Source organism: Schistocerca gregaria, chromosome 1, assembly GCF_023897955.1.
Source record: "Schistocerca gregaria isolate iqSchGreg1 chromosome 1, iqSchGreg1.2, whole genome shotgun sequence".
In the NCBI taxonomy this organism is placed as follows: Eukaryota; Metazoa; Arthropoda; class Insecta; order Orthoptera; family Acrididae; genus Schistocerca; species Schistocerca gregaria.
In genome coordinates, this window is record NC_064920.1 from 91,095,716 (window position 1) to 91,120,477 (window position 24,762).

Here is a 24,762-nt window from a genome sequence, read left to right on the forward strand (position 1 = left end):
TATTTTTAGCGCAACGCAATCTGACTTTCAAAAATCCCTACAAAAGAATGGCCCCCACTAACATTAACCTATACGTTTCACAAATCACTTACCTCACAAAAATCTTCATTACTCGAGCTACTGCAACACAGCGAGCGCCACTACTGCCAGCTAAATAAAAGATTCAAACTACTGAATTCACTAACTACTGATAGTCACAGTTAGCAATCTTGGGTGAAAAGTTGTCTTTCTTGCTGTTGAATAATTTACTTCCATGTGACAACTTACAGAAAACTAAATTTCTAGTTAGTAATACATTTTTGATGATATAGAGTGAAACATACCCTTTGAACAATTATACATGACTGTGCTTAAACTGACACACAATATTTTTAGCGCAACGCAATCTGACTTTCAAAAATCCCTACAAAAGAATGGCCCCCACTAACATTAACCTATACGTTTCACAAATCACTTACCTCACAAAAATCTTCATTACTCGAGCTACTGCAACACAGCGAGCGCCACTACTGCCAGCTAAATAAAAGATTCAAACTACTGAATTCACTAACTACTGATAGTCACAGTTAGCAAAAGAAAGATTTTGATAGGGAACAAACAATGTATTTACCTTAATATTGTTCAAAAGTCATATTATATATATATCAGTTCATTACATCGAGTCTTACAAATTTACTCTTTCTTAATGAGACACGTCCAGATAGCCCACTCTCAAAATTCCCCCCTCTCTCTCTCCACATCCACCACTGCTGGCGGCTCACATCCAACTTTGCAACCCTATGCGCTGTTGACGTCCAGCTGCCCAACACTACAATGGCAGACAACAATGCAAACTTGCCACAGACTGCACACAGCACAGCCACTAATTTTCATACAGAGTGCTACGTGGTGTTACCAATAACAAAACCTAAACAGCCTACCTACATAGCCCCCATGCTCCCCCCAAAAAATTTTACAAATTGTTTTGAGCAGTAGCAAATAAATATTTGTAAAATTTTTTTCACAATTACAATAACAAAGAAATCATATGCACACACCTATTGATACAATGTTGGTCAAAAGCTAAAATTTTCTCACAGTCCATAAAAACAGTCCTGATCGTTCATCACAGTAAAATTGCAGTTTTTTTTTCTCAAAGTCTGAGCAGTAAAAGACAATGCACACGGAAGTAGTGGATTTCAATGCACTCTTGAAGAAGTAGTGTTGTCCTTGCAACAGAAAGACAGTGCTGACTCTTGACATGCAGACAGGTAATGGGCCACAACAGAGCAAACCCACAGCAGAGTCAGTCAAAGTTTTGAAGAATAATGGTAGGTAGGTCATCACAGAACAGACCCACTGTAGTCCTGGTAGAGATTATGGTACTGGATGTGCAGACCCACTGCAGTCCTTGTAGAAATAACGGTATTGGTGAGTCATCAAAGATGTAGACCCACTGTAGTCCTTGTAGAGATGGCCAGCAGCCATCTGCTGTTACTGTACAAGTGCACAATCACCATCGAAGAGTCTTGCTGACAATATGGTAAGTCCATAAACCACCACTCCTGCACTCACAAAGTTTTTGGCATTGTCCTTAGAACCAGCAATACTGTTAACCAGTCCCTTGCTGAATTATCAACACACGTGCAAACACTAACAGTCCTCTTTTTTCACATATTGTGCATATACAATGACCAACAGAAATGTGTGCAGTGAAATGAATGCTTACAAGTTAATTAATTTGATAAACTCGTGTCAATTACAATTTTATTACATGACAATACAATTACAGAGATATACAGAAAACATCATTAAAAACATAATAATACAGATAACATTTGTAGTAATACAGGCTTTGCTAAAGAATAGAAATAAATATATATACCACTGTTACAGGAATTATGACAAAAGTAATTAAATAAAATAATGAGAATAGTTTTTAAAAGATTGATGTAACATATGAGCATTGAAACAGAACTGAATTAATAATTCAGTTTATTAATAAATTAATTAATATTAGCTAAACAGATAAAGACAGGAAGAACACAAATATACAAGAGTACATAAACACATAGCAGAATAACAGAAAGGGAAAGGACAGGGTTTGTTTTACTGCAGTATCCTGCAAACAAAACTTTCTTTACTTCTTGGAGATCTCACTTTATTCTTCATTATTTCAAAAAGTGCTATCTATACCTGGTTTCTTTACTTTTTTGTAAAACTTCTCAATGCATTTCTTCCAATTCATCGCAACTCATTCTCTTATATAGTCTACCACTCTTAACCTAACTTAAATCTACTGAGCTCAGATGCTAAACTAAGGGACGAGGCAATGCAGCAGCACAAAACAATTAACACAAACATCAATGACAAAAATGCAAATTGCCAAAGCAAGCAGCAGTAAATCTAAATTAACAGAGAAAAATTAACATCACAACTAATATGACCCAATGTACAGCAACAAGAAAAATAAATAAGTAGTAAAACTAGCTTAACAGAGTAATACAAAGTGAAATTTAGTAGCACTATGCCTGGCAAACAGCAGCAGCAAATGAAATAACTTACATCTAAACATGACAAAGCTCAAGCAGAAATAATATTACACTAAAGACATCAGATAAGGGAAATGTATATTCACATCTTAATCTCTATTTATAATTAAAGTGGTGCACCACAAAAACTTATTCTATGTAATAAATTACCAACTACTTGAAAAGAAAATTATGTATGCAGTTCCTGTGAAGAGAAATGTCTTTTTGTGCTCCCTCATTTTTTTGGAAGTATATCACGAAGTTATCGTTTACTGGGTCTGTAGGCATAAAATATTTATATTAGTACATCTATAAAATTTTATTTTAACCAATGCTGCAGGGCAGCTAGAAACTAGATATTAAAGAAAATGAGTAAATAAATACGTAAAGCAAACCATATGGCATTTCTCTCAACTAGCAAGCCAATAGCCGTAAAATGTTTCTCATCGTTTCATTAGGCGTTTTAGTAAATGTCATAAATGAAGTTTCATTGTGTCCTACTTGCGACGCTTTCTACAAAGAAATGTCAATAGCGAGGATAATGGCCTTCTTTTTCTTCACCTGTGCCTCTGAAAGGCACACACTAATGGCTTTTTTCCACGCGACTGTCGCGCAGCTGGGTGCCCACGACGCATTACGTGAAAGTTGTCACTTGACTTTCTCACCGAAATATTTACGACACCAGTTTCCACAAGAGTGACAGTCTCATATAAAAAATTTCACAGGTCGAGAATTTGCGTTACAAATGTGTAGAAACAAAATCCTATAAATATAACAGTGTCCAAAAAATTTTCGTTGGCGTTGTGATACATTTACGCATATACATACATTTCATAATTCTGAAAGTACGTTTCTTGGTTTCCAACATCCTTTTCCACAAAGCAGAGTCCCTAACCACTACTCATTATTCCTTAGCTTATTATACATATACATATTCGTCACACTTGTTCAATATTTCATCATAAGAAATCCGTAACATAATCAAGTTCCTCATATACGGTAGCATCAGCTTATTGATCATAAACATACCGCAACAGCGTAATACACATCCTCATCATAACATCATAAAACCTCAGCCAATTTTCAAAATCGTCATAGCTTCCTCCAATAATTTCAAAACCTAAACAAATTCTCTGCTCATTTCAATAGTGTCATCTACCTCAAACGTACTTTAAAAATCATGATCTCATACCAAATACATCATTCAAAGCTCCCATAGTATCACAATGATTCCGAAAAATATGAAGAGTTCACAAAGTACAGACAAACTACAGTTTCATAAGTGTAAGGTTATCCAACTGTGTAATTACATAAACATCAGTCACTGATGTAGTAAAATGAATGTTTGTCTCTCCCAGTTAGATGATCAGATAGCTGTGTAATTTATGTGTTAGAGAAATATGGTACCGATGTGAAAAGTCTTATAAGCAAATACCATATTAGCTAGGACTCCTTGTGCTTGCCAAACACATGGTACACAAAGTAAGCGTATACCCCCCTGAGGATTAATGTAATTATATCCTCAGGTGTTAGAGATTACAGAAATGGAATGAAATGTATCACAGAAAACCCTTGTATCATTGTATTTCAAAAATTTTTAAAAATTAATGTTTTAAGTACAAAATTAATCACTCAAATACGTGTACTCTAGCGCTAAAATGTGCGTCTTGTTGTAAGATAATTCTGTGGAAGTGTCGTAGTTATCGTCCTCTGTAAGCAAAGTTCTGCTGAAGTCAATGTACTTACCTCATGATAAACAAAAGTGAAATGCTTTGCGTATAGATATCATACTTATTACCCTTATTGCTGTGATGACGAAAGTACCGTGCTGTAACGTATTATTGAGCTACGGAAAAGGCTGTCTCATTGTAGCTATACCACAAGAGTTACTACTTAAACATGTTTTCCTTTCCAGAAGAATTCAGAAAAACTGTGCACATATAAAACAGAAACACCGCAAAAGCAACATTCTAAATTGTCTCTCATTAGTAGCGTCGGGATAAAATCGTGTAGCTGTCACATAAACTAACCACTGTGTCATCTGGAATCTCACAGAAAGTACTTTAAATCCAAAATGTTGCACTAAAATCTCATTAGCAGTACATGTTCTAAGTATGTAAGCCTGATAGTCGTTACGTAATGGTGCAACTAACAAGTAAGAATGTACAAATAACAACACTGTGTCGCCTGTTCACTGTAACAGTCCATTCGTATTTTCTATTTAAATAAGTTCTCTTGGTTCTTGACTGGATAGTTCATTTTAAACATAGGTGCATGTTAAGAGTTTCTAAGTCTGACAAAGAATACTAGTAACGTGAAGTGCAAAATTTTATAGCAAAAGTTAAAAAACAGATTATCTCTCAATAAACGGTTTTACATGTGAAGTGAGGTGCAATCCTTTACTCTTCCTAGTATGCAGAGTTTCAACTTCACAGCAATTATCATGTTGTATACGTCGGTAAGGAATGTTAAACTTTTTGTAAAGGCCTGCGACTATGTTATTTTTCTCTGAGCCAGCCGGCGCACATGTCTGCCTGCGGTGCGAGTCATTATCTGTCTCTTTATTGGCGCGCGTCGGAGATCTAACTTCTACAAATTCACGTTGTCGAGAGGGCCCTGACCTGTTTGAATCCCGCCAGTTCTGAATCAATTCAGGTCTGTCGTTACGATTATATCGTCTGTCGTCATGCCGGTAGTTTCCATTATTTCTTTCTTGTCGGTCAGGTGGTGGAGAATTTCTCCCTGAATCGTAACTGCGCGCTGAACTGTTGCGTCGGAAGTTATTCCGTCTGCCTTGATAATAACTATTTTGCTTCCCATATTGTCTGTTTCCTTGGTTATCTCTGTCATATTAATTACTACGGAAGTGCGATCTTTCTCTGTAACTATTACTCTGCCAGTGGTTGTCATACGGGTGGTGTCTGTTTTGGTCACGATTTATGTTGTGAGAATAGCATTGTCGTGTCCAGTTATTATTTCTGTCATCGTGGAATTGTGACGGATGTGATCTGTAATTGTTGTGCTATTGTTTTCGCGTTCCGCGATTGTCAGTGTCAATTTCCAATTCTTGTAACAGTCCCTGAAAGCCTTCTATGTCGTCTTTGCAACGTCCTGCCAAAATAATATCTCGTAAATGTTCCGGCAATTTTATTAAACAAATGCGGATGAGTTCTGAGGGGCTGTAAGAGTTTGACAGGTACTGATTCCTGTGCAACATGTCTTCAAAATACTTCACAAGACTGGAAAATTCAGATTGTTCGAAATGTTTTATAATTATGATGCTATGTTTTACTCAGTCTTGTGTAGCATGAAATGAATATGCTGAGAGGAAGGTATGATAAAATTCTCCTTATCTGTGACAATTGTGAATGACCAATTGCATTCTTTCAGCTGGTTCATTCTCAAAGTAGCCACACATAAATTCTAATCTGTGCTCTAATGACCAGTTGGGAGGAAAACAATGAGAGAATTGTGGAGCCATGCCTGTGGATGAATGTCGTTGCCAGAATTCTTAGATGTTTAGAATTTACGTGTAGTAATGAACACCTTATAGTCAAAATCATCGTGTCGGCGAGTAGCATATCGGTCATTGTTACGTCGTGTCGGTGGTTCCATCTCAAAATTCGGTACACCTTGCCTATTTCTTTCATAATTTCCAAAATACCCTGTGTTATTATTTTGTGGCTTTTCCGTATTTCTAAGTCCCTCTTCCGTGTTGGAGCGCGAGTGTCCTCTGAAATATGTTATTTTTGTATTACTCCTCCCAACTGATCTTGTACTTCCTGGATTTCGATATGGTGTTGCGTATTAATTTGATTCTGATTTTGTTTGATTTTCTTAATTTGTTCATAGTCTTCTGTGTCAGTGAAGGCTTGTTTGTAGATACGTTAGTGAACTGATCCGAAAGTTCGGCTACTTTCTCCGATAGTGAACACATTTCCTCAGTGTGTTTTTCTGAACCAAGTTTAGAAGTGTCCATTTGTGTTGGAATCGTATCTACTGCGTCCTTTAAGTTTTCCTGAGTCTTTGCAAGTTGCGTGACCGAATCGGTAGATGCAGCTGAGTCAATTTTAGCGTGCTAGGTCTTAGAAAAGCACAATTTGAAGAGCAAAAATAAGAAAACACATTAACATAGCACTGAAAATAATATCTAGTTAATCACAAGTGCAGCTGCGAAATACTTGGTGCAAATCTACATGCATGCCACAACTGTTTTACTGTACAACAATGAAAGACTGCAACTACAAAGGAAATTCTCTCTATGATTACGCGCTAGCAATAAACAAAAGCTACACTAATTACACAAACAACAAGAAAAAATCAGAAGATTCCAGAGAGGTATTCACTAACTACTGATAGGCACAGTTAGCAAAAGGAAGACTTTGATAGATATCAAACAATGTATTTACCTTAATATTGTTCAAAAGTCATATTATATATATATCAGTTCATTACATCGTGTCTTACAAATTTACTCTTTCTTAATGAGACACGTCCAGATAGTCCGCTCTCAAAATTCCGCCATCTCTCTCTCGACATCCACCACTGCTGGCGGCTCACCTCCAACTGCGCGACGCTATGCGTTGTTGACATCCATCTACCCAACACTACAATGGCAGACAACAATGCAAACTACCCACAGACTGCACACAGCACAACCAGTAATTTTCATACAGAGCGCTACGTGGCGTTACCAATAAGAAAACCTAAACAGCCTACTTACAATAGTCATCATTGTGTTAATACATTTGATGAATATGTAACTAAAATGAAACTTTGTGCTTTTATATTAAGTTTGGGAACTTAGAAATAATACGTGTCACATGTATGAATGTAAGTGTGATTTAAGAAGAACACCATGAAATACTGCTTTTCCCTAACGCAGTACAGGTGGGCTATGAACAAAGCAAAACTACATCGACACTCCGCAGTCCAAAATAAGGTGAGTCGCGGAGGTTACCAAGTACCACTAACAGTCATTTCATGTCCTTTTTCATTTGCAAATAGAACGAGGGCAGAACGGATGTCTATATGGCTCTGTCAGAATCCTAATTTCTTGTATCTTTGTGGTGCTTGGGCGCAACATATGTTGGAGGCAACAGAATCGTTCTGCGGTGAGCTTCAGGTGCCGGTTCTCTCTCTTTTTACAAAGCCATTCCTTGGAAATAACGTTGCCTTCCCTGCAGGGGTTCCCGTTTGAGATGCCGAACCATCTCAATAACACTTGTGTTTTGTTCGAACTACCAGCAGCAAAATACAGCAGGCCACCTCTGAAATGCTTCGAAGTCTTCCTTTAATCCGACACGGTGCGGATCCCAAATCCTAGAGCAGTACTCAAAAATAGCTCGTACTAGCATCCTATAGGCGGCCTTCTTTAGAGATGAACCATACTTTCGTAGAAATCTCCCAAAAAAAAAAACCGAAATCGACCATTCGCCTTTCCTGCCGCAATAAGCACGTGCTCGTTCCATTTCATATCGTTTTTCAACGTTGCGATCAGATTCTTAACCAAGGTGATTGCGTCAAGCTAGACCGAATATTAGAGGTTTGTATTTTCTTTTCTTCCGCATTAACTTACATTTTTCCAGATTTAGAGCTGGCTGTCGTTCATCACACCAACTAGAAATTTAGTCTGAGATACCTTGTATACTCCTATAGTCACTCAGCTTTGACAGCTTCCCATACACCACAGCATCATCAGCAAACAGCTGCGGATTGCTGTCCGCCAAATCATTTACGTATATCCAGAGTAATAGAGATCCTCTCACACTCCCCTGGGACACTTCGGACAATACCCTTGTCTCTAATGAACTATCGCCGTCGAGGTCAAAATCCTGAGTTCTATAACTTAAGAAGTCTTTAAACCACTCCAATGTTTGGGAACAGAGTCCCAATGCTCGTGCCTTCTTTAATTCTTGTAATGGGACACAGTGTCAAATGCTCTCCGGAAATCTAGAAATATGGAATCTACCTGCTGCCCTTCATCAATAGTTCGCATTATATTATGTGAGAAAAGGGCAAGCTGAGTTTCCCATGAACGATGCTTTCTAAAACTGTGCTGATTTGTAGAATACGTTCAAGGATTCTGCAGGATATTGATCTGTAATTTTGAGGGTCACTTCTTTTGTACTCCTTATACACAACAGTTATGTGTGCTTTTTCCCAGTCTCTTGGGTCTGTCCGCCGGGCTAGAAATTCACGATAAATACAAACTAAGTAATGGGCCAATGTCGTAGAGTACTCTTTGAAATAACGAATTGGGATTCCATTCGGAACTGCTAACTTATTTAGTTGTTTCTCTACTCCAGGGATGCTTATCATTATGCACTCCGTAGAGGAGTTTGTTTAATGGTCATACAACGGTACGTTTGTGTTTTTGGTCTGCGTGAACGACTTCTTGAACGCGAAATGTAAAACTTCGGCTTTCCTTATGCTGTCTTCACTGCCACACCAGTTTGGTCATCAAGTTATTGGATGGAACCCTTAGACTAACTCAGCGACTTTACACAGGACCATAATTTTCCTGGGTTCTGTGCCGGATCCATTCTTAAGGTATGGTGGTGGTAGTAGCTGTATGCTTCAGGCATAGATATTTTCACAAACGTACGAAACTCTATTAACCTTGCTTGCCGTCATTTGCGCTTTATCTTTTCAACCGATAGTGCAACGACCTCTGATTTCACAGCATTTTCAGAAGGTCTTTATTAAATCATGGTGGATCTTTTCCGTGCTTAATCCACTTACCAGGCACATAATTCTCCAGACCACGGTTCACAATTTGCTTAAACTTGACTCATAATATCTCTATATTCATCTTACTGGAACTAAGTGTTCACTGTTCACTAACTGAGGTGCTAATGACTAGATGTTTGCTGTTTCTAGCAGAAACGCACGCCTAGACTTCTTAACTGATTTATAAATCTTCGCAACCATAGTTACTATAATGACATCATGGTCGATAATCCCCCGTTTCAATGTTCATTGTCAATAAGGTCTGACCTATTTTCAGCTAAAAAACAAAAAAAAAAAACCTAAGATATTTCAACTGCTTGTGAACCCGCACTCCAGCTGCTCAAGACAGTTTCATAAAACTCAGAAAACCTGTTCAAAAGTACTTAGCGTGACTGTCTGTCTCTAACCCCAGCAATAAATCAATATACTTCCAAATCTATACTCAGTAGATCAAAGTCGACACCAACTAGTAATGCATGACCTGGGTATTTACACGCTACTGACCGTAGATATTCTTTTACTGATTCCACAAGCAAAATCGGGTGGCCAGTAAAAACATCCAGCCATTACCTTGCTTTCACGTACACTTGTTCCGTGGGATCAGATAACTTCACTATCACACTCAGCTTCGACCTCGATAGACACAACATTTTGTCAACTGCAGTAAACCTTCCCCTCCTTTACCCTTTAATCTATCTTTCACATACACCTTCTAAGACTTGAAAAGGACTCAGAGCTTACTGCTTCGGGTTTATGCAAACTGTCAGTCCCTAGAATAATTTGAGCGTAAGAACTTTCCTGGTGGACAGTCAATTCGGGAAATTTGATAGGAATATTTCGGCATTTTACTGATCAAATTTTGTCTGTCGACGTGTCTTTACTCTAAACTCGGTCTGACTTTCCTTGCTGCGTATCGATGGTGAGCGTTCATCATAGTACCTCAAACTCACGTCTAGTCTAAGGAATCCTCATATGCACTCCAGAGGTCCTCTGACACCCGAGCAGCTGCTTCCTTTGTGTAGTGCAGCCACCTGACCTATTAAGAGGAGCCCGGCAAATCAGCAACTGGTAACGCAGGCCCATAAATCTGAAGCTAAGGCCTTCACAGAGTCAACGAATAATTTGGTCGAGACTCTCCAATGGGCTCGAAATCGAAGGACCCCGATAAACTGTCGGAACAATGCTGGAAATTGTGTGCTCTGCTTGCAGCCTATGCATGAGACCGGCAGCCTTCACCACTTACATCGCCAGCCGCCTGTAGGAACTGAGGGTACCCTCAGAACCCATGCGACAGGCGTCGTTCATGCCATCCTGAGCCAAAACTTGCTACTGAACCCAGCTGGCTCGATAGCCGCAGGCAAGAATGCTTCTACATCACACATGAGGCATGAGACATATCGAGCGAACATTGGCTTTCTTTCCAGACTTTTAAGTGCCTAACATTGGAGTTCCCGATAACTAATAAACGCCTCCCCCTATGCCTGCTCCTACTCCGCTGAAGGACCGGCCACCTGTCCACTCACAGGATGAGTGAACGAGGCCAGACAGCCAGTCTCCACATCGGTCCTCCGCCTCGAACGATGTGAACACGTTACCGCCCGCCACTCACTCTGCCGTGAGGGCGGATACACTGCGTCAGGTACATCAGGACGTGCCTCGGTAGCAGGGCCTGTGGGTGAAACAAGTGACACCTGAGGTGTCGCACGCGAAGTACCAGATTCTGCGCCACTGCTACACCCTGAAGCAGCAGTCTGAAGTTGGCTGGCCGTAGTCAAAAGTGCAAACACCTGTTTGCGAACTGGGTCAGCTTCTCGTACGTTCGTACATGGCATGCACACGCCCTAATCGTCGTAGCAAGATTAACTAAGAACTAAATTATAAAAGCAGACAGAATCCTAGATATGCAACGTGCCACGTTCGTTATGAGTCACCAATAGACGTCGAGGCCTCAATGAGCCATGTTGCTGGCTGTTCAGAAGGAATGAAAACAGCGCGACAGGTTTCCCGGATTTACACTTACAAAATACGAACTTTGATTAGATTGCATTAGATAAATTATTCATTCCATAGACCCATAAAAAAGGAAATCCTCCTGTGCGTGGAACATGTCAGATAAACACATTACAAAAACGTAAGTAGGAAAACTTCAGTTTTATTAATTTTAATGGTCCTCAGTCAATAAACAGTAAGATTATGTACATCAATTAAATTAAGACATTTGCTAGTTTCTTGGCTATTACAACCAAGTATTGTCAAAAATTAAAAGTAAATTATTCATTTCAGTGATCTTCAGTTAAGAACAGTCAGATTATGTACAAGATATAAAATTAAACTTCCACTGTTTACAGACTTAAGACTTACATCTGCTTTGCATACATCTGATCATTCACACAGTACGTAGTTGCTTGGATGTAACAATCAAGTATTGTCAAAAATTAAAAGTATAATAAATTTTTATTAAAATGGTCTACTGCCCTTGTTCAGAAACTCATGGATGGGATAGAAGGAGTTGGTCACCAAAAATTCTTTTAAATTATGATTAAATTGTGCCTTGTCTGAAACTAAACTCTTAATGGTTCCTGGTAACTTATTGAAAATATGTGTTGCTGAATACTGGACTTCTTTCTAGCTTACACCTCTTAAACTGAAGTACACGAAACTTAGTAAGTATACTACGAGGAAAACACAGAAAATGTTTATGTTTGATGGCCATCATTGACCGAAACTCATAACCTGATTGATAAACTTTGATATTCTCTGACTGGATTTATAATAAAACATAAATGCAGAAAGTGTCGCCAAGATATTTTAACACAGTTTTCCCCAAGCTAGGACAGACGGGCGCACTATACGGAGGCTACAACGATTCCGGCCGAGAGGTGACAGTTTCGATGAGATAATGACTCTTTGTCGCTCTTACGTGTTTGCTACCGTTCAACGAGTTTGCGGCTGAGGCACAGTATCGAGATCTGTTGTGGATAAAGCGTTTAAGCGGACAGCAACGCACCAGACGAAGTGGTGACTCGTTTATGCAAAGAGTCCCATAAACGATGAAACTTGTTTGACAAAATCTCTCTTACCTAGCCATGGACTTACCAAGCAAACCCTTATACATTCAAACAAAAGTGATCAGTTTAACTTCACTTTGATGTATATGTTATTCGTGTTCGTGAGTATTTTGAGAACGGCCATAAATAGAGACAAAGCAGTCTTTTCATTGACTTTGGCAATGTGTTTGAAGATAAATAAGGAAGCAAGACCCTGGCCCAGTAAATTTCTTGAAATGAGAGATTTACCCAGGGAAATATTCCAAAGAATGTATTACTCTCAGAACCCGATGACTGCATTAACTTTCTTCGAATGGACAATGAAACTTTTTAAAACTTATTAAGCCTCTCCTAAAAGAGCCAACTTCGTGTCAAGTTGGGTCTTATGTAGCCACGGACATGTCAAACTATACCGTACACGCACTAAGAAAGCTTGGCAATTTAGCATTACTTTTGAAGAAGACACATTCCGTGCATGATGTATTTTGGCTCTAGAAGGAATGGCTACAAATGCAAATAAAGCATTCCTGACGTTGCTCCTGGCACCGTGTTTAAAGAAGTAGAAAACAAGACGGTGGTTCAGGGAATGTTTTAAATTGAGAAATTTGCTGCTGGAAACCTATTAACGGAAATGTTTCACTCAGACTCTGATGATTGCCTACATCAACTTTCTGCGGATGCACAGTGAAACATTTCGTAACTTGTTTAGCGTTGCTTCACTCTCACACTGAAAAAGAACACACAAGTATGGGAAAATTTATTCTCTTCTACTTGATCGTCTAATGACGGGTCCTTAAAATACAGCAACACGGGGAACATACAGCCCAAGTCACACTTGGAAGGACCAGAGAATTTAGCTTTTTTTAAAAAAAAATTTAAAAATCATTCCACTCCGCTTGTGTGCCATTCTGTGCGTAGAACATAGATTTTGTTCATAACCTCTAGATGCACAATATTTGGCTGAATGCTGTGGTACCCCTACCATTCTGGTAATTGTCAATGCTTTTGTTTTATACTTGATCGTAGTTTTCATAGTAGTTGAAACTGACGATACTGTGAGATACATCGTAATAAAAGAATTTTTCACTAAACATATGTGGCGAAACGTCAAAACAAACAACGTCCGCCATCTTGTCGAACTTTCTGTAAATCAAATTTTCCTCAAGAACGTTAAACACGATCTATGCTTGACAAACACGGTTAATTGCACCGAACTCGTTCAAACATTTGGCAAGTATACTTAAGCTTGACAAAATATGTGATGTTTTACAGGGACTGTAACACACAGCTCATGGTGATGACGTGCAGAGGCCAAGCACAAGCCACAGCTCCGCGCGAAGATACGGCGTAGCGCGAGGAGACAGGCAGGCAGCCATAAAAGCGAGGCGGCGAGGTGCAACAGTAAAACATGGAGGGACGTCTGCAGACGGCGACTGCAACGCCGCTTACAGTGGCGGCTGGCACGCAAACATTGGGACTGCAGATGAGCGCTGGCTGCACCTCTACTTAGCAGAGTGGCTCGGCCAGACTTCGCGGATAATGCTAGTGGCAACTCGCAGAGTGCATACACAAACACTTGGGAAGAATAGTGGCCAGTCAACAGCATAGAGGACCAATGATGTCCACGAAGCAAAACTGGATAGAGGGGATATAAAAGTCCGAGGAAGCGTCGTAAAAAGTCATGTCATCTTTCAAGTTATGTCGTACTCCTTGTCCATCGCTGACTTTATGAATTTTCCAAGCTAAGCGCGCTTTTCCTCTGGAGGGGCCATTGTCTTGCTACTTGTCGTCAACAGTGCCCAAGAGCTACGGGTCACCCGCTGAGTTAGTGATAAGTTATCGTTGTTGTGGTTACATTCGGAGCAGTCACACGCAGACACATCACACATAAATGATCTGAAAAATTGACTAGGATTTATGAGTAAAAGTCAAAAACTTTACGTCGGTTCAGTGATTCGGCTTCTTTGCAAAAAGGAATGAGGAAATATTTATAAAAGTTGAGGTCAAGACAGTGTCATCTTTGTTAGTAAGTAAATTCTTTGGTTGAATATACTGATATTGTAAAATAATGGGTAAGCGTTCCATAATCACTGGTTATATGTTACATTAATGGAGAAGTGCTATCCATCAATCTTTTCCTCTGTAGAAATGTGAAACAAATATAACGGTTAATACAAGAGTGGGACCGAGTGAAGTGGTGCAGTGGTTAGCATACTGGACTCGCGTTCTGGAGGACAATGCTTCAAACCAACGTCTGACCATCCTGATTTAGGTGTTCTGTGATTTCCCTAAATTGTTTCTGGCAAATGGTGGGACTGCTCCTTTGGAAGGGCATGAACAATGTCGTTCTCCATCCTTTCCTAATTCGATTGTCCCCTGTCTCAGATCAACCAACCAACAACAGTGGAAGAGCTTAGGCACTGGTGGGGTTCATTGCGTGACAAAAACGATAATGGTGTAATATTAATTTTGACTATTATTATTTCAAAATGAGATTCAGTTCACTTTTAATTGAGAATATTTTGTAAGCATAAGAGACAAATATTCCTATTAGGCACCTGGCTAGATTTATTTATTACCGAATTAAGTTTTCTATCTAAATCTCGTATATGCAAGAATGATAGCCACTCAGTCATTAAAATAACATGAAAGTAGCTTTACATTTGCCGACCGCGACAGAACTACTGATTTTTAGGTTAAGAATAGTGATTGAAAACGCAATGATCAACAGTAGCCTGACGAGTCCATCAGTAGAGAAAGTGGTAAGCCTGCATCATCGCCAACAAAACTGGTTGTGGAACAGAAATTTACAGCATCTTGGATTTCAGCAGTTCAAGACATCGTAGCAGTGCCACCAAGCTACAGCGTGATTTTTGCAAAAATATCCACTGCACGTTGTTTTGATATTGTGGAGAAAATTGATGTGGAGGAAAATAATTGGAGTTGTGTTCCATTTTTTTAATCTGAATTGTAAACATTTCGTTAGAAAAGGAACGTGTACTAGTAGATAGGGTCGTGTGAGCGCAGGTAGATAAACAGAGTTAATGCGAGAATGCTGGGTTCCTAGTATCCCTATTTGATAATGTAACTAACAGAGAATCTGTGAACGTGGAGTTAACAGCGAAATACAATATAACACCAAAGATAAGAAACATGAAGTGGTAGAGTGGACACCACATAGCTACAGTACATCAGCTGCCTCCAACTAAAAGTCAGTTTGATGTAGCAGCACAGTTCACGGTGCTAAAGGAAGGCAAAGATAATCAAGAGAAAATCAGTAGAGGATTCAGAAAGGAATCCTAAAAATTTTAGGAAAGCCACAAAATATTGTAAAACATTGCAGAATCAAGAGGGAGCAACAAAACAATTAAAAATAAGTCAGAAAGAATTTGCAAAGGGATTAAAGGAAGAATTTCAAGCAATATTCCAGGACTCTTAAGAGAAAATGGCGAAGGTATTTAAGAAGAGTAAAGGGAAATTTGTAGAAGAAGGAAAATCAGTATAGTAATGAAGCAAATGATAACGTGTGGATTCGGATGTATTCTCAGTATCTGAGGGATTTACATTGAGAGAGAGAGAGAGAGTTCAAGAACAGACTCCAAAGATTATTCTCACAGAGCAGCAGGAGCAGACTGTTACGAAACTTCGGGTTTAGAAGAGAAGTAACTGAGTTTCTTAGATTTTGAGAAGGAATTTGAAGTCGCATTGTCTTTGAAGCAAGAAGAAGAAAGTTTATGTTATGTGGAGTTTGGGAATTTTTTTTGGAAAAACGCTGATATATAAGCAAGAATGGTAAGAGTTCAAATGTGCACTGGTCCATTCTACCATAGATACGGCAAAATGTACTCCAATCCTTCGAAAAATGAACTGGAAAAAATTATTATTTTGAAGTATAGACAGTCGTTGTTGTATCCTCGGTAGCGCAACGCCTATCCTGCGAAGTTCATAGTTATCTACCTAGTACAATAACTGACACTGTGCAGGAGAGGCGACGAATTTTTCCACAAAATAGGAAAAGAGTTTACTACCACGAGTGTGAGTGGGTTAGGCACGGCTCACTCAATTACAGATTTACAGACAGAAACACAGACAGTATGGCCACAATCGGAGGAGAACTGACAGAGCTGAGGGTGAATGTGCCGTAAATATCATATAAGGAAGTTACGATGCGAGAAAAAGTGGAAAAAGAAGTGCAGGAGGTTGACATCGATGCGTTTGAGAATAATGAGAGCCATCAAAATGGCTAAGTTGTACTCACAAATAAGAGAGATGTGAAATATGGGTACTTTCATTCAAGATGATGAACATCCGTTCGAAATTACACGCCTGGAAATTGAAATAAGAACACCGTGAATTCATTGTGCCAAGAAGGGGAAACTTTATTGACACATTCCTGGGGTCAGATACATCACATGATCACACTGACAGAACCACAGGCACATAGACACAGGCAACAGAGCATGCACAATGTCGGCACTAGTACTGTGTATATCCACCTTTCGCAGCAATGCAGGCTGCTATTCTCCCATGGAGACGATCATAGAGATGCTGGATTTAGTCCTGTGGAACGGCTTGCCATGCCATTTCCAGCTGGCGCCTCAGTTGGACCAGCGTTCGTGCTGGACGTGCAGACCGCGTGAGACGGCTTCATCCAGTCCCAAACATGCTCAATGGGGGAGAGATCCGGAGATCTTGCTGGCCAGGGTAGTTGACTTACACCTTCTAGAGCACGTTGGGTGGCACGGGATACATGCGGACGAGCATTGTCCTGTTGGAACAGCAAGTTCCCTTGCCGGTCTAGGAATGGTAGAACGTTGGGTTCGATGACGGTTTGGATGTACCGTGCACTATTCAGTGTCCCTTCGACGATCACCAGAGGTGTATGGCGAGTGTAGGAGATCGCTCCCCACACCATGATGCCGGGTGTTGGCCCTATGTGCCTCGGTCGTATGCAGTCCTGATTGTGGCGCTCACCTGCACGGCGCCAAACATGCATACGACCATCATTGGCACCAAGGCAGAAGCGACTCTCATCGGTGAAGACTACACGTCTCCATTCGTCCCTCCATTCACGCCTGTCGCGACACCACTGGAGGCGGGCTGCACGATGTTGCGGCGTGAGCGGAAGACGGCCTAACGGTGTGCGGGACCGTAGCCCAGCTTCATGGAGACGGTTGCGAATGGTCCTCGCCGATACCCCAGGAGCAACAGTGTCCCTAATTTGCTGGGAAGTGGCGGTGCGGTCCTCTACGGCACTGCGTAGGATCCTACCGTCTTGGCGTGCATCCGTGCGTCGCTGCGGTCCGGTCCCAGGTCGACGGGCACGAGCACCTTCCGCCGACCACTGGCGACAACATCGATGTACTGTGGAGACCTCACGCCCCACGTGTTGAGCAATTCGGCGGTACGTCCACCCGGCCTCCCGCATGCCCACTATACGCCTTCGCTCAAAGTCCGTCAACTGCACATACGGTTCACGTCCACGCTGTCGCGGCATGCTACCAGTGTTAAAGACTGCGATGGAGCTCAGTATGCCACGGCAAACTGGCTGACACTGACGGCTGCGGTGCACAAATGCTGCGCAGCTAGCGCCATTCGACGGCCAACACCGCGGTTCCTGGTGTGTCCGCTGTGTCGTGCGTGTGATCATTGCTTGTACAGCCCTCTCGCAGTGTCCGGAGCAAGTATGGTGGGTCTGACACACCGGTGTCAATGTGTTCTTTTTTCCATTTCCAGGAGTGTAGATTGAAATAAATTCAGAGAAATATATATGAATAGCGATTTGTCCAATATTTTAAAATGTTTGTGGTAATGCTGTATGGTTAGTGCCAGCAGCAGTGTAAACTATGATTTTAATGAACAGTGCAGAAAATGTACATACTGAGGACATTGGAGTTTTATGAGCTGGACGTATTTGATTTCCTTTCGTTATTGTAGACGCTGAGGCATTTTGTTGTTGTGTGTGCATGTTCGTTGCGTGAATGACGCTGCGCAACGGACATACGACAATGCTGCAGGGCGCTGTCACGCCACATCTCTGTTCACGAGCAGCCTAGAAGGGAGGGACGCACAGCACGAGTGTCGCCATCTCTGTTAAATCTTCAGCTTAACATGGGTTTCTGCCAACCTTGAACCGCCCCGCCAGCCACTGTTCAACAATCGTGAGGCTCGAACCACTGGCCCGGAATTTTGAGCAGCAGAGTAAAGTTGCAACCAGCTCCTAACACCACTTGTCAACGACTGTTCGCGTTGCTTAAACTGTCATGTAGCAGTCAGACGTAGGTAATGCGTGTGTTTGTGAGCACAAAATGATCTTCAACTCCAGTTAATCGTATTTTTTGATGCTTTCGAACTATGTGTATCAAATGGTTCAAATGGCTCTTAACAATATGGTACTTAAATTCTGAGGTCATCAGTCCCCTAGAACATAGAAACGTGTATCATATTTTGAACCTATTTTGCATTACTTATACAGAGAATAAATGTTATTTCCTTCTGATAGCTAATATGAACAGTAATGACTTTGATGTGGATTTCTTCAACCTTAACGTATGAATGAATGGTTCACGGGAACAACTGCCACTGTGCCTCTATGTCGGCTCAAATCACTCGGATTTTATCTGCATCGTCTTGTTGCCAAATGTACGTTGGAGCAATCAACATGTTAGACGACTCTTCAAGTAACGTGTCGTCTCGAAACTTTAACGGTAGACCACACCGTTAAGAAAAAACTCTCTCTGCTGGGGTTGACTGAACACTGATATCCCATGTTTCAAATGTTCTTTATTGGTTCGAAAATTACGCGTTACATGCGGGTAAGTCATCATCAGGTTATCTGGAAGCACATTAAAAATGAACGTAATCAATAACATGGCCTGCTCTTATCTTGAACTATTATATTCAAAAGGAAAGACCAAAAACGTAACTATATAAGACAAACACAATAGGAAAGCACGCTTTCTAATAAGGAGTTACCCAGAATAGCTCAAATTAAAAGTGGGCCAATTAATATCAACAGTCTATACACCAAATCACAATTAGTACCTCAACCTAAAACTAACATATATTTGTGCCGTTGTGAGCAGGAGTCTTCGGTATAAAGTAAGACAAAAATTCAAGCCCCAAATCCAGACATAAGATGGACGTTGATGTACGTATGTATGTACAGGGCGACTACTATTGAACTATATATGAAGTCAAATCGTCATAGCTTCTGCACGGTTTTGCGCTAAGACGTTCAAACTGCACGGGTGGCTCAGGGACACGATGGGAATTACACTTTTGGCCATTGTAATTGCTACACCAAGAAGAAATTCAGATGATAAAGTGGTATTCATTGGACAAATATATTATACTAGAACTGACATGTGATTACATTTTCACGCAATTTGGGTGCATAGATCCTGAGAAATCAGTACCAAGAACAACCACATCTGGCCGTAATAACGGCCTTGATACGCCTGGACATTGAGTCAAACAGGGCTTGGATGGCGTGTACAGGTACAGCTGCCCATGCATCTTAGACATTATACCACAGTTCATCAAGAGTAGTGACTGGCGTATTGTGATGAGCCAGTTGCTCGGCCACCATTGACCAGACGTTTTCTCTTGGTGAGAGATCAGCAGAATGTGCTAGCCATGGCAGCAGTCGAAGATTTTCTGTATACAGAAAGGCCCGCACAGGACGCGCAATATGCGGTAGTTCATTATCCTGCTGAAATGTTGGGTTTCCCAGGGATCGAATGAAGGGTACAGGCACGGGTCGTAACACATCTGAAATATAACGTCCAATGTTCTAAGTGCCGTCAATGCAAACAAGAGGTGACCGAGACGTGTAACCAATGACACCCCATACCGTCACGCCGGGTGATGCGCCCGTATGGCGATGACGAAGACACGCTTCCAATGTGCGTTCACCGCGATGTCGCCAAACACGGATGCGACCATCATGATGCTGTAAACAGAACATGGATTCATCTGGAAAAATGATGTTTTGACATTCGTGCACCTAGGTTTATTGTTCAGTAAACCATCACACGCACTCGTGTCTCTGATGTAGCGTCAAGAGTAACTGCAGGCATGATGTCCTAGCTGATAGCCCATGTTGTTGCAAACGTCGTCGAACTGTTCGTGCAGATGGTTGTTGTGTTGACTGAGGGATCGAGACGTGGCTGCATGATCCGTTACAACTATGCGGATAAGGTGACTGTCATCTCGACTGCTAGTGATACGAGGCCGTTGGGAAACAGCACGGAGTTCCGTATTACCCCCCTGAACGCACCAGTTCCATATCCTGCTAACAGTCATTGGATCTCGACTAATGCTAGCAGCAATGTCGCGATACGATAAACCGCAATCGCGATAGGCTACAATCCGACCTTTATCAATGTCGGAAATGCAATGGTACGCATTTCTCCTCCTTACACGAGGCATCAGAACAACGCTTCACCAGGCAAAGCCGGTCAACTTCTGTTTTTGTATAAGAAATCGGTTGGAAACATTCCTCATGTCAGCACGTTGTAGATGTCGCCACCGGTGCCAACCTTGTGTGAATGCTCTGAAAAGCTAATCATTTGCATATCACAGTATTTTCATCTTATCTATTACATTTCGTGTCTGTGGCACGGCATCTTCGTGGTACAGTAATTTTAATGGCCAGTATTGTATTATGCGAATGCATGGTTTGATTCAGCGACAAAGCCCACATTCATTGGACGGCTTCGTCAGTAAGCAAAACTGGCGCATTTGGAAGACTGAGAATCCCCATTTCGCGTTCGGGAAGTCTCTCGTCAAAGGATCACTGTCTGGTGTGGAATGTTCACTCACGGAATAATTGGTGCGACAGTCGTTGATGGTTCATGCAAGACGTATATCGATCCCATTGAAGCAACAGAACATGAGATGTCCTGGAGGAGCACTTTGGTGATCGCATTCTGGCTCTGATGTACTCAGAAACCCCAGACATGGGGCTCGATTTGCCGCCATGTTCTCCGGATCTGAACATATGAGACTCCTTTTTGTGAGGCTATATTGAAAAATGAAGTGTTCAGCAATATAAAAAAAATGGTTGAAATGGCTCTGAGCACTATGGGACTCAAGTTCAAAAAAATGGTTCAAATGGCTCTGAGCACTATGGGACTCAACTGCTGTGGTCATCAGTCCCCTAGAACTTAGAACTACTTAAACCTAACTAACCTAAGGACATCACACACATCCATGCCCGAGGCAGGATTCGAACCTGCGACCGTAGCAGTCGCACGGTTCCGGACTGCGCGACTAGAACCGCGAGACCACCGCGGCCGGCTGGGACTCAAGTGCTGTGGTCATTAGTCCCCTAGAACTAAGAACAACTTAAACCTAACTAACCTAAGGACATCACACACATCCATGCCCGAGGCAGTATTCGAACCTGCGACCGTAGCAGTCGCACGGTTCCGGACTGTGCGCCTAGAACCGCGAGACCACCTATGCCAGCGTTCAGCAATATCCCCAAAACCATTGCTGAGCTGAAAACAGCCAATCAGGAAGTCATCGACAGCACCGGTATTTCGACACTTCAGTGTTTCATGGGGCATTTCGCTATTCGTCTGCCCCACATCATCGCCAAGGATGGCAGTCATATCGAACATGTCATAACCTAGATCCGATTAAATCCGGATATGTGTAGTGAGGTTTACATGTTGAATAAAGTGTGTGCGGGCCGTAGTTTTTCAAATATTTCAATAATTGTCACTATGCATGTATGTATTTTCCATATCTCCTGCTACAGCAATGGACCCTTTTCAACCAAACTTGGTACACATACCATTTACCATCCGGAAAAAATCAGCGACTATCAAACAAGTTGGGTCAGGGATAAATGCAGTGTAGCCGATTTAGCAGTTAAGTATTTAAGAATGATAGAATTTAGAGACTTACAACACACTTTATATACAATGTCAAGCCTTTACAAAACTTTTTCTCGCTGACGATCCCACAAAATGATAAAAAAATTTGTCGCTTACTGCGTTTTCGCTGTTCGTACAGTAGAAATGCCACATGAAGCATGACGTTTAATATGTTTGTTTTTTACTGTTAAACGTTCATTTTGCAGAGAGAAATCACGTGTACTATTGAATGTACCAGAAAATTACAACATTGTACGAAAGTTAGTTCATGAGACATGACGTCATAAACACTGAAAGCTTGAAAAACTACGACATCATGCAAGACGTTTACATTTATTACTTCGCTGCTGCTACCTCTATTCGCGATAAGCTACGCAGACATTATCCACATTTGCTGCGGAATGTGCCTACAAAAGTATATGGCTGTACGAGACGTAGTTGAGGAGAAATGACGTCGAGTATTGAGATCCGAGAAAAAGTGCCGCAACATGCATGGCCCCTTAATACTTCGTTGCAGTTAACTGTATTCGAAACATATTTTTCAGCCAGTATCTACAAAACTGCTAAATGTACAAACAAAAATATATCATTGCACAGCACATAACTGAGGAAATATTGAGATGCGTGAGGAACTGCCTCATCATCCACGACGTTTTAATTTACTAATACTTTACAACTAACTGTATTCACAACATATTTCTCCGACAGCAGCCACATCAGCAGCTGAATTACCTTGGAAAACAACATTTAGTTCAGGAGATATGACGTCATCAACAATGACATGTTTCAGAAACTGCCACACCTTCCTTGACGTTTTAATTTAGAACTTATTTGCTACAGAGTCTATTTGCTACACATTCCGCATACGGTATCAACATATGACACTGAATGTACCTGTAAAATACATCACTGTACGAGACACAGTTCAGGAGACGTCACAGTTACTGAGATACGTGGAAAACTGCAGCATCATGCGTGATCTTTTATTTTATTATTTCCGTACTGTTAAGTTATTCATAACCTTTTTCACAGGCGGTAGGCTCGTACACCACTGGATGTAACCGCAAAATTATATCACTGTTCGAGGATATAGTTCAGAATATACGAAGTCATAGGCATTAAAAGGCGTGTAAATGAATCTGCTGGGCGATATTTGCTAGACATACAGGTGTGTACAAATACGCCTGAAATAGGTTAAATATTTGTGAAATACATTTGACATGTATGTATGCGAGCAAGGCCATGGGTAAACCTGTGGAACGATTTCAATGAAATTTGGTACACACATTAGCTACAATATGGAAAGAAACACAATAAGGGTAAGAACCAGCAGCGCCTATTCAAGTCAGAGTCATAAGATAAAGGGGGCACGGAGAGATGGACAGACAGCGAGGGGACAGCAGGAGAGAGGCACAGAAAGCGGGTAAAAGAAAGAGCCAGAGATAGGGAAAAGGGAACTGGAGTGTGAGGAGGGACGAGAAGATGGACAGAGAACGGAAAGGAGAGGAGATAGACACAGACAGAAAGATGGGAGAAAAGGAGATTAACATAGATGAAAGAGGAAATGGACAGAGAAAGATAAGAGGAGGAGGTAGGCAGATGAAAGGGAGAGAAGGGGATGGTCACACAAAGGAAAAGGGAGGAGATAAACAGAGAGATGAGGCTTAGGATATGGTCAGAGAGGGTGAGCAGGAAATGGACTAATGGAAGGTTGGAATAAATACATGGCAGGCAACACCAGGTACTCAGCTAGTATTTCATAAAATATAATGCAATTACAGTACTGGTATTTTTAAGGTAAAACCATAAAATAAACCTAAAACAAGCCTTCAAAATTAAAAACATTACCTTCACAATTAAGTGTTATGCACCGGGCGACGGGCTAGAACGCACATACTGAAAAGTAAAATTAAATATTATGACTTAAATGAAAGCAGGAACTATGATTACAAAGAACATATGGGCGTACACAATTAGGTCATAAGGGAAGAACTGCGAATAGACTCTCCTGTGAATAGCAGGACCCTTCAGGATAAAACAAAAGAAACTACAAGCCCTAGGTATGGTGTAGTGGTGGTGGTGGTTAGTGTTTAACGTCCCGTCGACAACGAGGTCATTAGAGACGTAGCGCTAGCTCGGGTTAGGGAAGGATTGGGAAGGAAATCGGCCTTGCCCTTTCAAAGGAAACATCCCGGCATTTGCCTGAAACAATTTAGGTAAATCACGGAAAACCTAAATCAGGATGGCCGGAGACGGGATTGAACCGTCGTCCTCCCGAATGCGAGTCCAGTGTGCTAACCACTGCACCACCTCGCTCGGTATATGGTGTAGTGAATTATGTAATTACAAAACCAGGTCACTCGTAAGGTAAAAATATAGATACAGGTAGAAATCTAAAAAAAAAGGCCTATTGATTTAAAATCACTGTAGGAACCCAACATTTCATTAAAGATATGGAACATAGTGTCGTAAAAATCTTATGTTTTCTGGCAAATTGATCAGTAAGACATGCTCCGCCGTATATGAATGCTTAACGATTTCAATGTCTTCCAGAAATTTGAGTTTCCTCCCTCCGAAAACGCAGTG

The 24,762-nt window shown here is 41.1% G+C and overlaps 1 non-coding gene across 1 annotated transcript; it reads right to left on the bottom strand.

Annotated features, from left to right (window-relative positions):
- Positions 1–24,419: 24,419 nt before the first annotated feature.
- Trnaa-cgc (transfer RNA alanine (anticodon CGC)) lies at positions 24,420–24,492 on the bottom strand. The gene has a single exon. It is a non-coding gene; the product is annotated as a tRNA-Ala (tRNA).
- Positions 24,493–24,762: the final 270 nt, after the last annotated feature.